At 43.1% G+C, this 15,494-nt stretch overlaps 1 protein-coding gene and 1 long non-coding RNA gene across 3 annotated transcripts in view; one reads left to right on the forward strand and one right to left on the reverse strand.

The window, feature by feature from the left end:
• Nucleotides 1–12,360, reverse strand: part of ZBED1 (zinc finger BED-type containing 1) — a 125,309-nt gene extending 112,949 nt beyond the window's left edge. The window contains exons 1-4 of one of the 2 annotated variants that reach the window (XR_014167414.1): nucleotides 11,085–12,360; nucleotides 5,185–5,289; nucleotides 4,560–4,717; nucleotides 4,289–4,349 (exon numbers count right to left, since the gene is read on the reverse strand). The gene's annotated coding sequence lies outside the window, so the exon portion shown is untranslated. The remainder of the gene's footprint in view (nucleotides 1–4,288; nucleotides 4,350–4,559; nucleotides 4,718–5,184; nucleotides 5,290–11,084) is intronic. The other variant, XM_081907582.1, reaches the window with a different exon arrangement.
• The window catches only part of LOC309367971, a 370,139-nt gene that overhangs the window by 289,598 nt on the left and 65,047 nt on the right, over nucleotides 1–15,494 (forward strand). The gene's annotated exons all lie outside the window — the stretch shown is intronic.

Below are 15,494 nucleotides of genomic sequence, written 5' to 3' on the forward strand. Positions count from 1 at the left end.
CTACTCTCTGATAACCATTAAATTCTTCTCAGCATAACCTTCAGCTATTTAGCAGGTGATGCAGGGTTGCGATTTGCTATGGCAATTAGTGGCAAAATGCACATTCCTTAACACTTATTTCAGCTGTAAAGTTAAGCCAGTGAGTGTCTTTCTGTATGCTCCCAGCATTGTATTTTATCTTCACTGATGTCATGTTTCCATTAACCTCCCACTTAGCTGAAATCCCCACTAGGCTTAATAGAATGGTATTACTGTATGAAATAAAAACAAGTCATTAAAACAGCGACTGATTGTCAACTTCGTTTTAATCCTTGTTCAATATACATATCTCATAAGAGTGGCAGTGATAACTCGTTATCTTTCTAAGTGCAATTAAATTAAAAGAGGTTTTAAAAGAAATCTGCTCTACAAGTTAGCTAATTGTGTCAATTTATTTTCCCTAAAGACCATGATTAATGAAGGCCTTACTTAATTATTATTGTAGGTATAGTTAGTCTATTTCTCAAATATATTTGTCATGTATGGCTCAATGAACATATGACCTACAGTGGAATTGGAGAAAAAACTGCATGTTCTGTATTATGTATGCACTAAGTTTGTCATTCATTTCCACAGATCTAAGGGACACATCACAGATTCCAAGAAGCAGCCTTAAGATTTGTTTTCAGACAACAGGTCTGCACAATTTCTATTAAAAAAAGAATTTATAAAAACTAAAGTTCAAATGTCTGCTTTTTAATAGTTCTACAGTAAATAGTGAGAAATTTTTGTTGCATAATCCCTCTCTTGTATGTCTCTTAAATCAGTGTTTCTATGTATCTTTTCCAGTGGCATTTATTTTTGTTCTAGCTCCTCAGCTGATACTGTGTTCCCTTTCTTTCTGTCTCAACTCATCTGCTGTGAAGCTTCTCATTACTATGATGCTCTAGGGCCTAATGTTTGGGCTTCAGTCCTATCTATATACACATACCAACTGTATTCAATGGAACTTACTTCTGAGCAGGCTTGTATAGTATTGCATTGCTAGTGTTGATTTAGAAGTGACAGAGGGAGACATAAAACAAGTATAACACAACTTGAGAAAATGTTATGTCATTGCAATTCAAAATATGCAGACATTGCTGAGTGCACCTGCTGATAGGAAACTTGGGATATCAATGTGGGTTGATTTTAGGGCAACAGGTGGCTTGTAAGAATACAAAATAATGTGCTGGAAGAGTATACGTAGTTGATTTCCTATTTTAAAAAGGCACACACAGAGAAGAAAACACACACACACACACTTTCTCTCTCCTATGCATATTAGAACTCAGGGTTCACAACTTCTAACTCACAAGTCATGAACTATGAACTACAGTGGTACCTCAGGTTACATATGCTTCAGGCTACAGATGCTTCAGGTTACAGACTCTGCTAACCCAGAAATAGTACCTTGGGTTAAGAACTTTGCTTCAGGATGAGAACAGAAATCGTGCTCCGGCAGCGCAGCAGCAGTGGGAGGCCCCATTAGCTAAAGTGGTGCTTCAGGTTAAGAACAATTTCAGGTTAAGAAAGGACCTCTGGAACGAATTAAGTACCAGTCATGAAGATTGCTAGGTCAGAATGTCTCAATACAATTTACCAACCTAAAACTTTATCACAGAGAGTGTTATGAGGATAAACATATTATGCTCCTAAATGTAACTGAGCTTTTGAGGATATTGTGACTAATCTTTTTAGATAGCAGCAGGTAAATAATCTAAAAAGAGCAACGAAGCCCCATTTTATAAAGGGACCCATTTCCAGTTTCACCACCTTTTTACACTCAAATGACCTCCGTGCACCTGGAGTGCCACAAACATCACTGAGAGTAAGTAAGATCAGGTCTTATCTCCTACATACTAGCCTGGTTCCCAGGTGACATTAAGCCATGGTTTGTTTAGCTTAACTGTGATCTGAATTCACCAGTGCCAACTAACTATGGCCAACAAAACAGAACATGAAACCATAGTTTGAAGTCGGCTTACAAATCTTAGTTTATGTTAACCATAGTTTCTCGTTACATCCAAACCCTCTATCATGGCTTAATCCTGGCTTGTTTTGATGTCTTACTCCAAAAGCTACAGAGACAAAAATGGTTTAAAAAATGATAATTAGCTTAAATAAGTCGTAGTTACTTTGTTCATCTACAAGACATCATGATTTGTTCAACAAACCTTGGTTAAAACAAACAAGGGTAATTGCAGCCATGGAGTCAGTTCAGTAGGGCTTGGATTAGCACTGTGAAGCTAAACATGAATTTACTTGTCACACAGAAGGCTGTTTACATGTGTTAGACAATGGACCTGTGTATAATTGTAAGGTAAGACCATAAATTGAATAAAATTCACACATCAACCCTAAAGGAAACAAAGCCAACTAATTAGCTTGTAATCAATTTGTAATTCAGAGTTGTATGCAACTAAGTAATTCTCAGAGTAGACCCACTGAAATCAATGGACAAGTTAGTAATAACTTAAGACTGCAGTCCTAACACCACTTACTGGGGAATAAACACCACTGAATTCAATAGTATTTCTTAGTAGACATGGTTAGGATTACACTATAATTTAAGTCCATTGATTGCGATGGCTGTAAATTGGGTATGATTTCATTAGATCCAACAATTATTCCTAAAGGTAGGGGTAGGGGATAAATTTGATTCAGTTTGCATGGAAAGTTGAAGCTATGAAATTCACACTTTCCAAAACTATATGAGCTATCTTTCAAAATCTGTACTTATCTAAATTTTGTGACGCAACTCTAGAAGCAAAGCTTATAAAAATGCATATATTAAAGTGTGTGCAAAAAAGGAACATATTAGGAAAAATAACATACAAAAAATGGTTACATAACTGTACAAATTTGTTAGGAGAAACTTGTGCTCAAATACTGAAGAATATGCATGAGAATTATTTTTTTAATCAAATTGCTGCAGAAATATGGCTAACTGAATTTAATTTGAGAGAAAAATGAGAGACTAAGGGAACTGAGATTTTCAGATCCTTCCATCCCTACCTAAAGATTTCTTTAAAATGCAGTGTAAAACACTGAATACACACAAAGCTCCAGCCAAGGTTAAAACCTACATAAACTTCTATAAACATGTACAAATCTATTAAAAGCACCATGATATGATACAATCCTTCAGATTCATTGAAACCACTCATCATTTGGTTCATTGCTCATGGCAAACAAGCTGTTACATTTCTGAAAGTTCTAAAATGCTACAAGTATCATATTGAGAGTCTGATTCAAAGCGTTTTTGTTTGTTTCATAAAAATGTAGCTTAACTACTTTGTGTTACAACTAGTAGGTATTTTATTGATATATAAATTGCTGGTTTTTAAAATATACTCTAGAAATGTAACACATTGGAAAAAAGAAGCTTGTATTAAAAGTTAAGAAAATATCTGTGAAATTTCAGACATAGGATTTTGTTAGAGTCTTTTCAGTACTCACTCCCTGAAGACCACTAACCCCTGGAAAGCCATTTTAAGAAAACAGTATCTCAGAAGTTGAAAATTGTGTTGATTCATTTTCTTTTGCAGCTGAATGTAAAGACACTTAAACAGAAAACCTCTTTAAGGTTTGTTTTCACTCACTGGTAACTAAAACATCATCATTAATTTTTAATCCCATTAGTAAGTCAGTAACATCCTATTTCTCCCACCATTGCAGCAGTAGTCCCTCCTAATAGCTTTGTACCTTCCATACTTACCCAACAATATAACAAGAAGTCCAGGTTTATTAAAAATGCTTCACTAAGGCTCTATCTCTGCTCAATGTATGTTTTGCCACTGAGCTTAATCAGAGCCCTACTACCTTCAAGAGTAACAGTGCAACCGTAAGCTTGTACTCAGAAGCAAAATGTTTAGGATTGCAGCTGGGAAGAGCAAGCCTATACTCCATAACTCCTAGGGAAGGGAAGAGGGAGAGAGAGAAGCACCCCTGGGGAGGTATAGAAGCATAGAATTCCACTCATCTTTTGCTTGCTTGGCCAGCAGCAGTCAAGTCAAAGGCAAATGAAAGAGTCCTTCCTGGACTCAAGCCCCCATTGCAAACACAACTGAGCAGTTCCCAACCCACTCAGCCATAGAAGCAGAACCATCATGGGGCGTCTCCCCTCACACACATACCACTTCCAGATTCAGTTGTGTATGCCAGGAGCATATGGGTTGCCCAGGAAGTCCTATATTAGCCCACCCTTTGCTGTTAGTGCCAAAAAAGCCACTGCCCCCCTGAGACCTGATAGCATCCAGTTCCCTACCTTCAGTCCCATCCTGAAGCCCAATCCTACTAAGGGGAAAGGCATTTCAATCCACTATGCCCTAGCAATGCAAAACAAAAAACCAAAAAATGAATGTGGCATAATCATAGGCTTTATTGAACAGCATTTGAGTTGGAGGGAAACCACATAGAGGGTTGCCAACCAGTCATCCAAGCAGAGCTCCTGTGCCTCAGAAAGCAGCACAATGGTCAGCAGGATGGTGGCAGGATGTGTTTCTTTCATTGCTCCAGCTCCACATTAGGACACTTACTTGTCTAGGTATTGCATAGCTGGCATGGAGTTGGCAATAAATCAGGAGCTTGTCTAGTGCAAGTGGGCTTGTCTAGTGCAAGTGAGGAACAAGGATGGGTTGGGCCTCCTTCCTGGTCGACTTGGAATGCAATGTGGGAGAAGGTCCATTACAGCAGTCTGTGGAGAGCAAGGGAAGACAGAGAGCAATAAGCAATATGTAACAGATGCAACACAAAGTCCATGAATGTGGGTGCACAGTAGGTGTTTGTGAGGAGGAAGAGGGAGTGGGAGTGGGGTGCCTGAGTTATTGGCCAGAACTCAGTCTCCTTCACCTTGGGAAGGGAAGTGACTGAGACCATACTTGCCCTGGTGGGCTGCAGTGCAACTCTCTGTGTGGAGGAACAGCTTATTCTGCTCCGTGTGCCCAGGATGTGTTCCTGTCAGGCAAAAGAGCTCACGAGTCTTTGGCCAGCAGTGGTAATGGCTGGATTTGAGTGTTTGCTTTTGAGAGTGACTGCTCCTGCCTGTTTGGGGGAAACAAGCATTACTGCAATACAATATAGGCAAGGCATCCATACACAAAGAGAGGGAAACTGTTGCAGGAATTCCACTTTGTAGGATGGCTGCTATCTCTGCTTGCTTACCTGTGTGGAGTGCTCTGTTCTTGCAGTTCCAGTTGTGGCAGTGTAGTGGGAGTTGCAGGTTGGTGTTTGTGTCTGGAGTCCTAAGGTGAAGTACCTGTTAGGATCCTAAATAGAGACGTGTTAGCAATGTGCTCAAGTCCCTCTGTCTCTTCTGGAGACAGGCAATTTAATGAAACACTCCCTGTTTGTTCAAAGTGCACCTTCTTTATGTTTCCCATCACCAGAGTTTCCCCATGATCTGAGTGAGGCCTGAAGGATATAGGTCCATGCTAGGTACCCAGTTATCTTATTTATGATCTCTCTGTATGCTGTAACTGAGTGCTAATTTGCACTGTATCTTACATGCTCTCATAATGATGTGAATGAGGAAGGAGATTGGTAGGGGAACAGGAAGTTTTGTTTTGTTTTGCTCTTCACTGAGTTGAATGGGAGGAATTTTCCTTACATCAACTCCATGGTCAGTGTCCCTGCCCCATTTTGGCTGCTAGGCCAGCAGAGTTGTGCTGGTATACAAGATATGCAGCAGTATGTTTCATGTTCTCCTGTTGTTGGTGGTGGTCTTCTTCCCTATGCTACAGATAATCCCTCTGCCAGCATAACTGAAGGATAAAATTGAGTTCTAAAGTACTTAGCTATTTTAAGTACAAGTGATAAAGGCAAGGCACATTTCTGGTATGAAACACTCCTGTTTGTGAGTATTGATTACGTGGTTATTAGTGTTAGTGCAAAGTGGAGGTGTGGGTGGATGTATAAGTAATATGTGCAATAGGTTTGGTATATCAGCAGCAGCAGCACTATATATCCATGAGAAATGCCTGCTAAAATGCTTAATATTTTCAGAGCCTAAGCTTTAATCATTCTCACAGCATATATTCATCTTCAGAGAAGATGAATATATGATAGCTTCCTACATATATCTGACAGGCTGTCATGCAAAAGGTGAACAGAGAACAGGGAATGAACCTTAAATGGGTGGAAACGGCAGGGAAGCAGAACTAAACATTAGGGTAAAGGCTGTTCAATAGTGGGGGAAGTTGTTGCGGGAGATGGTGGCAGCTCCTTCCTTGGGGTGTTTAAGCAGAGGCTTGACAACAATCTGACAGGGTTGCTGTAGTCAGTGGAGGCTGGCTCATTAGGGCAAAGGGAGCACTGAACCGCCAATCTCAGTCTTCTCTGCTATTTTGCTTACAGCCAGTCACAGGGTAGCTCTGGATATCATTGGCTCTGGCTGCTGGTTTTAATAGACCCTAGCCACCAGTGGCATGGCAGGACCTTCACTGAGCTAGCCTAGATGAGCTCTAAAGTCTCTTCCATCCATGTGAGGCCAGGCTGATTATTAGCACTGCATATTCATAAATCTAGGAAAGTTGCCTTTAAAGCTTACTTTAGCATTTCCCAATCCTAACATTGCTTTGCACTTATCTAATGAATTTCTCTCTGCATTTCCAGCTTATACCACAACGCACAGACTACGGAATTGTAGAATTACCAGGATTTTGTTTTGTTTTGTTTTTAACTTTCTGTGCCTTTTACAGGTTCAGGACAAAGGGGAGGGGAAATCAACAGGTACAGCTTTTCCCTCCCTTTGTTTACTGAATCAGGATGGGGAAAACCAACACACGTTTCAGTCTCAGCTACCTGTAGCTGTTCATAGCAAACTGTTAGGAAAGGAGTTAGCCCTTAAGAAAGTCTCCATTATAAGTAATGGTTGTTAGAATATAGGGACAAGAGAGAGCATCATTAGCAATTACTCAAATTAATTATGTTTGTATCTCACTTTTCCTCCAATGAGCTAAGTGCATCTCCTGCTCCCCACTCCTACTGTCACTACAACCCTGTAAATTAGGGTTAGACTGAGGGCAAATCCGTATTGTAGTATAATGTGGATAGTAAACTTCCTGTACCTCCATTAATTATCTATTATCCATATTCTCAAAATCATTGCCTTTACACTCTTCTCCCTCCCTCAGTCCATATTTTCTCATGCTGTCTCATTTTTTTTTTTTAGTATCCCTGGTATGAGAACATCTGGATTGAGGGAATAGAAAGTGTAGAAAGGCAGGGATTTGGAGGTGGATGTCATGTGGTCAATGGAGAATTAATGCAGGTGCAGGAAATTTACTATCCTCATTAAACAGTAGTATGGGTGACCCCTGAGAGATGAAGGCTGGCAAAGTTATCTCAGGAACTTCGTAGCTGAGCCATGGCTTTCTTACCTCAAGTTGTACCTGAACCCTGCTTTCTTTGTTATAAGTGCAACACTTTATACCTATATCTTTGGGAGAAATCAGAAACTAGAAATGTTAGCAGATCACTTATGTTGTTTGTGGAATGTCAAGGATTGGTCAATTAAAATATAATATCCCACCTATCAGGGGAAAGAACATTGCATGCTGGATGTTCCAGGTGCAACCCCTGGCATCTCCAGTAGAATGGACCAGGTTAACAGGTGATGAGAAAGACCTCTCTGCCTAAGACTATGGAGTGCTACTACCTGTTATACAATACTAGGAAAGACAGGCAAAAAGTAGGAACCGGTATAAGGTGCACATTACATGAGTGGTTCACACACCATCTGGTATTTTACAAAAAAAGATGCACGCAAATGAGAATGTATCTACCCTGAATAGTATGCTTCTCTCAAACAACATGCTCTTTAATGGTTCAGTCAGGGATGAATAGAAAAAGTGCTGGTGCCAGATTCCAACTCACCTTCCCAATAATGATAGAGAAAAGTAGAGAGACTGATGCTCAAGTGTTGCTTGTTCCCAGAGACAGCAACAACTATATATTTAGACTTTAAAGCAGGCTTCACCAGCCTGATGCCCTCCAGCTGCTGTTGGAGTGTAACTCCTAGCAGCCCCAGCCATCACAGGACACATTGGCAAAGGCTGCTTTAAAATGACATAAATATACATTCTCACAACATTTCCGTATCAGGGAGGAAAAGCAGAACTTCATTTGAGTCCGTCCCCCCCCCCCACTACATACTAAAGTTATATAAGGTGATATATTCATTTGCAAACTGGAGTTGCTGTGTATTCATAGTAATGGCCTGATCCAATGTAGGTCCACTCAGGAGTAAGTCCCGCTGAGTTCCATGGATTTACTTTCAAGGAAGCATTACACAGAACTGGGTTTGCAAAATCATAGCACCATGGTCCTAAATGCATTTACCTGGACAGTAAATTCCATTTATTTTAATTGGAATTTGCTTCCAAGTAATTGCTTAGGAGTTACGTGTTAAGTGATGCACAGCAATTTTAATTAGTAAAATCCTATATTTCATTATAGAGTCACGCTATAAATTTCTGGAGGGCTGAGGTACAGTTAGTGAGAGTTACAAATATTTATTCTGTTGCGTAACATATAAAGAGACTTCACCATGTACTGAAGTAATAAGAGGTATGCATACTGCATATAGAAACCTGCAGTTTCACAACCTGTACAAATGTGATGCTGCTTAATCGTGTGTCATATATATGAATTTACACATCCGCTCATCCACAAGAATAAATGAAATATATTAATAAAACTTACACTTTGTGAAACAGCTTGGTATATGAAAAATATTTTCTTCTACATACATTAGCCCTACTATCCTTCCTGCGATGGGGTTCAACACCAAAGGCACAATACATCAAGAAATCTGTTATGCACATCCCTAATTGAAATGAACAAGAGCAATGCAAAAACACCAACATGCTCTTCAGTAGCTCCCATTCATTTTGAAGTGAGCGTGCACAGGAGAAAAACCCTATAAATTGCATGTCCATTTATTCTATTTATTTATTTAAAAATGTGCATCGCATTTCAGATGCCAGAGAGAGAGAGAGAGAGTTGTTTGTTGAAGATTTACTGAAAATCATGTGGTAGTGTTCAGGCACAAGGAGCCTACCATTGTAGGGAATAGTTTTCAGCAAAAATGGTCTAGTTGTTTTAGACATCTGCTTGTGACCTTTTACTTGCTCACAGAGTCCTGAGCAGCAGGCATTTCAGTTGAAGAGAGAAGAAGATGATAAACAAATGGATTCAGCAATATAGTTGCCAGGCATGTAAACATGGATGACATTGCTGCTGTAATCACATTAGTTTGTAGAGTGCATTAACAATAACATCAAGACTGATCAACTAGCCATGTCAGAAGATCTTTGAGGTGCAATGCAAGCAGGAGCAAAAATCACTGGATATCACTATAGAAGGGCATCTCTCTCTCTTTCTCTCTCTCTCTCTCTCTCTCTCTCTCTCTCTCTCTCTCTCTCTCTCTCTCTCTCTCTCCAGACTATATAAACAAGGCTCCATGGGTAGGAAGTCACCTTGAGGCAATGCAACATCATCTCAAATCACAGAGTTGCACTTTGAGTACATGGAGGGGGTAGGGTTAAAACAAAATCCATTTCCTTCTTGTCTCCCTTCCCCATAGTGTCCTTCTTAATTGGTGCATATGCCGTGTGAGAGAGAGGTAGTGTATCTGTCTCACACAGCATATATACCAATTATGGGTGAATACATCATGTAGTCTCTGCTCTCATTCCTAGACCTTCTACTGTCTACAGTGCAGCCTGAAGGTTTATTGCCTCCCCCTCTCCATTTCAGAAAGACACCTCAGTTCGATCACCTCCATCTAGTCAGTGTGTCTTGCATTCTCCCCTGCCACTATTTTACAGAAGGCTAGGGTAAGCGAGGTCAATATGATACATTGTCATCATCATCATTTTAATCTCCTATGAGGCTGTCCACATTCTGTCTTCTCTGTGCAGGCAATATAAGAAGAGAGCAGACTGCACTTCCCATAGCATTCCTGATATTTATAATATAGCAACACACACATTTACTGGCTTTGCAATTGAACACATTGAGTGCAATCCACCTCCCACTTAATCCAATGGCAAAATTTACTACTGATTTATTTTAATGGAATGGGATTTCATCCACTATCAGAAAAGCTAGGGGGTGGGGAAGTTGTTTTAAATGCAGAGCTATTATCTAAAAAGGATGCATATATATTCCTATTGTCCCAGCCCCAAGACTATTTCAAATGCTTTTGCCATTAATTAGTAAATACGCCACCAAAGCTTCAATGTGTATTTCAAAATGCAAATCTATGCAAGGTGAAATGTATAATATGCAAAATCATTCCCAAGTGTTTATGCCATGAACCATATTTTCTGCCCTTGGAATCTTGCACACACGAGGTCTAATTTTCAATTACTTTCTTGATTTTCCACCTTTTGAATTCACAAAGCGTTCGTTCCTTCTGTCACACGAGCTTACCTTTATGGTCTGTTTAGCAGTGCAGCTACCTCCTGCATACCAATTTAGGGGCTGCAAAGACAAGCTAACAGTCCTTGATCGCAGCCTCGCACCTTCCCAATCACACATAGATCCTGTGTGCATTTTAAAACCCTACTTTTTTTTTAAAGAAGACAGCAGCAACTAACACTTCCTCTCTTGCTCAGACATCTACTTCTATGTCTCTTTAGCACACACACCCCTTCTCCCAAACTCCCCATTTGTTGAATTACAGGTAAGATGATGCAGAGGGGCCAGCGCAGACACGAAGAGGCTACTTCGCATTTTCTCCGGATTTAAATCCGCAAGGAAAACCATCGGGAGACCACACGAGTAGGGGAAGAGCTGACCAGGGATCCGTGCCTCCCCCCCCCCATCCTCACACACAGACACTTAGGGTGATGGTGACTGTATGGAGAAGCAGCAGCCCAAACAGCCTGGTACTGCAGTGCTTCCTGGAGGATCAGACAGACAGCTATTCTCATGGTTAAGATTGGGTCCCCCCCCCCCTTCAAAAAAACAACAACCCACCTTTGCTGCTGCTGCAAACGATTGTTTCAGAACTTTTCTCGCCCCCATTTGTAAACAAGATGCGTGGGAAAACTCACCGGGTCGTCCTGATCTCTGTCTGAAGGTCAATCCCGGGCTAGCTTGGATGGCAGTTTTCCTCGAGGGGCTCCGGGAGGTTCGGGTCCGATTCCTGGCCCTGTTTTCCCTCCCCTTTCCCCGCCTGGCGTCTTCCCTCCTCTCTGGCCGTCCTCCCCGGTCCGTGTGCGGCGACCCGAAGGCGCCCCTCTATTCAGCCTTCCTCGCCCAGCAGCCTCGCCGCCGACGCTCAGATGCCATGGTCGCAATCCACATCGCGGCAGATGTACCACAGGATCACATAGAGGATGAGCAGGATGGCGAAGATGAACAAAGCCACCAGAATCGCCTTGGTCACCGGGGAGATGAGGGACTGCATGACCCCCGCGCCAGAGCCGCCCGAGGAGCTCGCTCGCCAGTCGGCAGCCCGCGTCGGAGAAGTGAGGCACAAGCCCGCCGAGGACCGAGCAGACAGGCTCTCCTCTCCCGCAGAGGAGCCGGCGGCGGCGGCGGCGGCAGCCTCCACACCGAAGTCCCCCCGTCGCCTGAAAGAGCCCCGCTAAAACCTGGGCTGCCTCCGCATTGGTTCGTGCCAAGCTGAGGAGGCGAGGGCGCGAGGCTGAGGCGCCGGGCGAGCGGGCTTCCCTCCCGCCTCCTCGTCAGGGCGCCCGGGGAAGGGGCAGGCGGACTGGCTGACGGACTGACCCCGCCGAGCTCTCACCAGCCGGCGCTCGCCCGCTCCGGCAGCCGCGGCCGCAGCGAAGGGGCTGGGGAGCTGAGGGGGCAGGCGGCGAGAAGTTAGCCCGCCCAACGGCGCGGCCATGGGCGCCCCGCGCGCGCCGCCGGGAGGGGCTCCTCGGTGGGTTTTGGCGGGCTGAAAGAAGAAGGATGCTCTGCCCGCCCGCCGCGCGTCGCCTTCCCTTTCAGTCAGAGGCGGGCTGCTGTTGCTGCCGAGCGAGCGCCTTCAAAGTTGGGCGGCGGCGAGGCGACAGCCCGCAGGTGGTGCTGGGGACAGGTGGGGAAAGCCAGGCTCCTGCTGGGAGGCTCCGTGAGGAAAGCCATGAAAGGGCAGCGCCAGAAAGCGGGCGGCTGGGAGGCGCGAGCGGCGGAGGGCGCGCGCCTGGAAGTTCCTTCTGGCCGCCCCGCCGCGGTGCTCCCCGCCTGCGCTTGTCCGGGCGCGTCTGTGCGCGCTTCTGCAGCGGAGGCAGCCGGCTCGCCGCAGACGCGAGACCCGCCTGATTAGTATTCCGCCCAGCAGCGCGCCTTCGCTCTTTTTCCCGCCTCCTTCCCACTCGCCCGCCCGCCCCTCGCGCCTCGTCTAGTCCTTCCTCTCCCTCATACCGCCGGTGTAGCCGGGGAAACCTCGGCTGTCATTGACTCTGTGTGTGTGCTGTGACTGTAATTACAAGGGAGTATGAAATGCCGAGGGGGTGAGGGAAAGGGGGGTTGTAAAGGACATGCCCCCCACCTGCTGCTTAACTGACGTCTCCCCTGAGAAGCCGGAGGTCTCCCAAACTAGATGTGGAGAGTCCTGTCCTCTCCTCTATGGGGGCAGAACGGGGGTTCACGCTCAGGTGAGAGTGGCAGGCGAAAAGGGCACCACCTCCGACCGCCGAGGAGAGACAGTCAGGCTGCCACTTATGCGGAGCGTGCGTGCAAGTGGAGTTTAGGCGCGCGCGCGCGCACAGTCGCCACATGTTGACTGCGGCAGAGAATGGCTCCCTAGCAGTGCTTTTTTCCTGGGGGGACGCATGCCTCTATACATTTTGTGCACCTAAGTTTGGCCTCATTGAGGGGCAGTATTTCAATATGAGCAGGAAAATGAGAGTACCCCCTAAACATTTTTTTAAAAGAAAAAAGCACTGCATCCTAGCATGTGTGAACAGCCATCGGGGATCTCTCTCAAACACCACAGACAGCCTGTGCATGGCTTCAACCCACCACCTCCTGGGCCCTCTAGTCTCTCCCACCGCCAACAAAAATAAAATACCTGTTTACCTGACTCTGACACAAAAGCTCACATACTATATCAATGAAGGAAATGTTAATGTCTTCCCCTTTTCCTTCCCCCTCTCTTCCCACTTTTCTTTTCCTCCAACCCCATATTGCCTAGAATAGTACCGTCCCACTCTGAACCTGACTGATTGTTTGAAGAATTATGAAAACAGAGGCTCTGGATGTACCCAAGAAAGTATTGAATAAAAACATTTAAAAAAAAACAAACCCCAAAAACCCACAGTCTATCTCCTCCGTTAACATTCTTCAATGTAGCTTCATTGGAAAGCCATGAAATCTGATCCTGCAAAGGCCCAGTCTAGGTATTAGGGCTGCCACCTTCTTTTGTACCTAAGAGGCAGGCAATATGTGGTAGGTAAATAAGACATTTTGGGTTGTAGTTGAGATTTCCTCTGCACCAGCACAGAAGCCCCAAAACATACTCCACTAAGCACATCATAAGCCTGCTGCAATACAGGTTATCTATCACCTTATAATAGGCGTTGTATGGAGCAGTTACAGAAATCTCAGTATGGTGCCTATCTGTTATTTTGAGGTGTGGGCTGAAGAAGTACCAAATACCAGTTTTTGTGCAGCCTGGGCCTATTCATATTTATTTGGGAGTCCCTATTATTTCACACCCATTAGTAAGTGTGCAGAAGAGTAGAGCTTTACCTGTGTTAAGTTGGAAAAGGCTCATTTGCTTGTGGTCTGGGGTTCAGGGGTGCCAATGCACTACCAAATTCCCTACTTATGGAATCATCCACATGCAGACAGATCTAAAGACAGAGACACTAGCTGTCATAAATAAAGCCTGATTGGATTCATTCTGATGACTTTTTGTAGAGAATAGGAAAATTAAGCAATGAACTAGCTGAAAAAACTATTTTTAGGGAAGTCAATCTGTTTCAGGTCACCTCCCCCTCCCCCTCCCCTCCCCCTCCCAGATATCTTTGACCAGTGCAGGACAAAATAACAAGCTTTTGCTTCCTTTACAACAATGGTTTTTGCAAGGACAGCTAGAATGATTTCACTTTAGCAGTCAGTATCCTCAACTAAGCTACTCATTGATGATAACAGACAATACTTTGTGTGTTTGACAGAAACATCCAGCATCCCACGAAGCAAGACTAGAAACTTCTGAGGGCAGCCAGGTCAGGATAACACAAATGAGATCAAACACAATATCAATATATGGTAAAGGGATATAAATCCAGATATTCTGCGGTGTGAATCCACTGTATGAAACTCAAGATTAAAACATTATGTTTCAGCTCTGAAAGAGAGAACCACACAGATGGGAGACAAGAATGCAATGTCTGTGGCATATATTTTATTCATAAAATACATTTTGCTTCACAATGACATTTTTGCTCTACATATAGAGAGGAAGGGAAAGAGCCAGAATGTCAGTTGTTTCTGATGTATCACTGTATATACCGCGTGACTAGAAAATGTGAGCAATACATAGTCAAAAATGACAAATTTGTCAGGAGCCATGAATAATAGTTTAAACGAATAAAAGAAAATGTGTATATCTGTATCAGGCTGAATGGAAAACAAACTAAATGAAATATTGATCCTGTGGACAGAAGTTAAAAAAGATCTAGACATATGGTCTAGGCTGAAACTTTCCTTGTTAGGCCGAATCGCTGTTATCAAGATGAATGTATTGCCAAGAATGTTGTTTTTATTTCAGACGTTGCAAATTCTAGACAAAATGGACTGTTTCAAGAAGTGGCAGAAAGACATATCTAAATTTGTCTGGCAGGGCAAAAAGCCCAGAATAAAATTTAAGATTTTAACTGATGCAAAAGATAGAGGGGGCTTCGCCCTGCCAGACTTAAGACTTTATTATGAATCAGCAGCCTTTTGCTGGTTGAAGCAATGGCTACTTCTTGACGACACAGACATTCTTGATCTGGAAGGATATGACAATAGTTTTGGTTGGCATGCATATCTGTGGTATGACAAGGTAAAGGTTTATAAAAGTTTTAAAAACCATATTGTCAGGAAAGCATTGTACAATGTTTGGAATAGATATAAGGATTTATTGGAAAGTAAAACCCCTAGGTGGTTGTCACCAATGGAAGCGAAAGCAGTGAAAAAAATTAACATGGACTCTAATTGGCCTAAGTATTGTGAAATTTTAGAATATGATGGCGAAAAACTGAAGCTACAAAGTTTTGAGAAGCTAAAGCATAAAGTTCGAGATTGGTTACACTACCGTCAGATAAATGAGATGTTTAAGCAGGACAGGAAACTTGGTTTTCAGAAGGAGAGGTCAAAGTTAGAAACAGAATTGTTAGAATCCAATACTAAAAATCTATCTAAAATGTATAATTTGCTGCTGAAATGGAATACACAGGATGAAACAGTGAAATCAGCTATGATTAAATGGGCACAGGATATTGGTCATGACATTATGTTTGACGACT

This window comes from Podarcis melisellensis, assembly GCF_964234715.1.
Source record: "Podarcis melisellensis genome assembly, chromosome: 4".
Taxonomy (NCBI): domain Eukaryota; kingdom Metazoa; phylum Chordata; class Lepidosauria; order Squamata; family Lacertidae; genus Podarcis; species Podarcis melisellensis.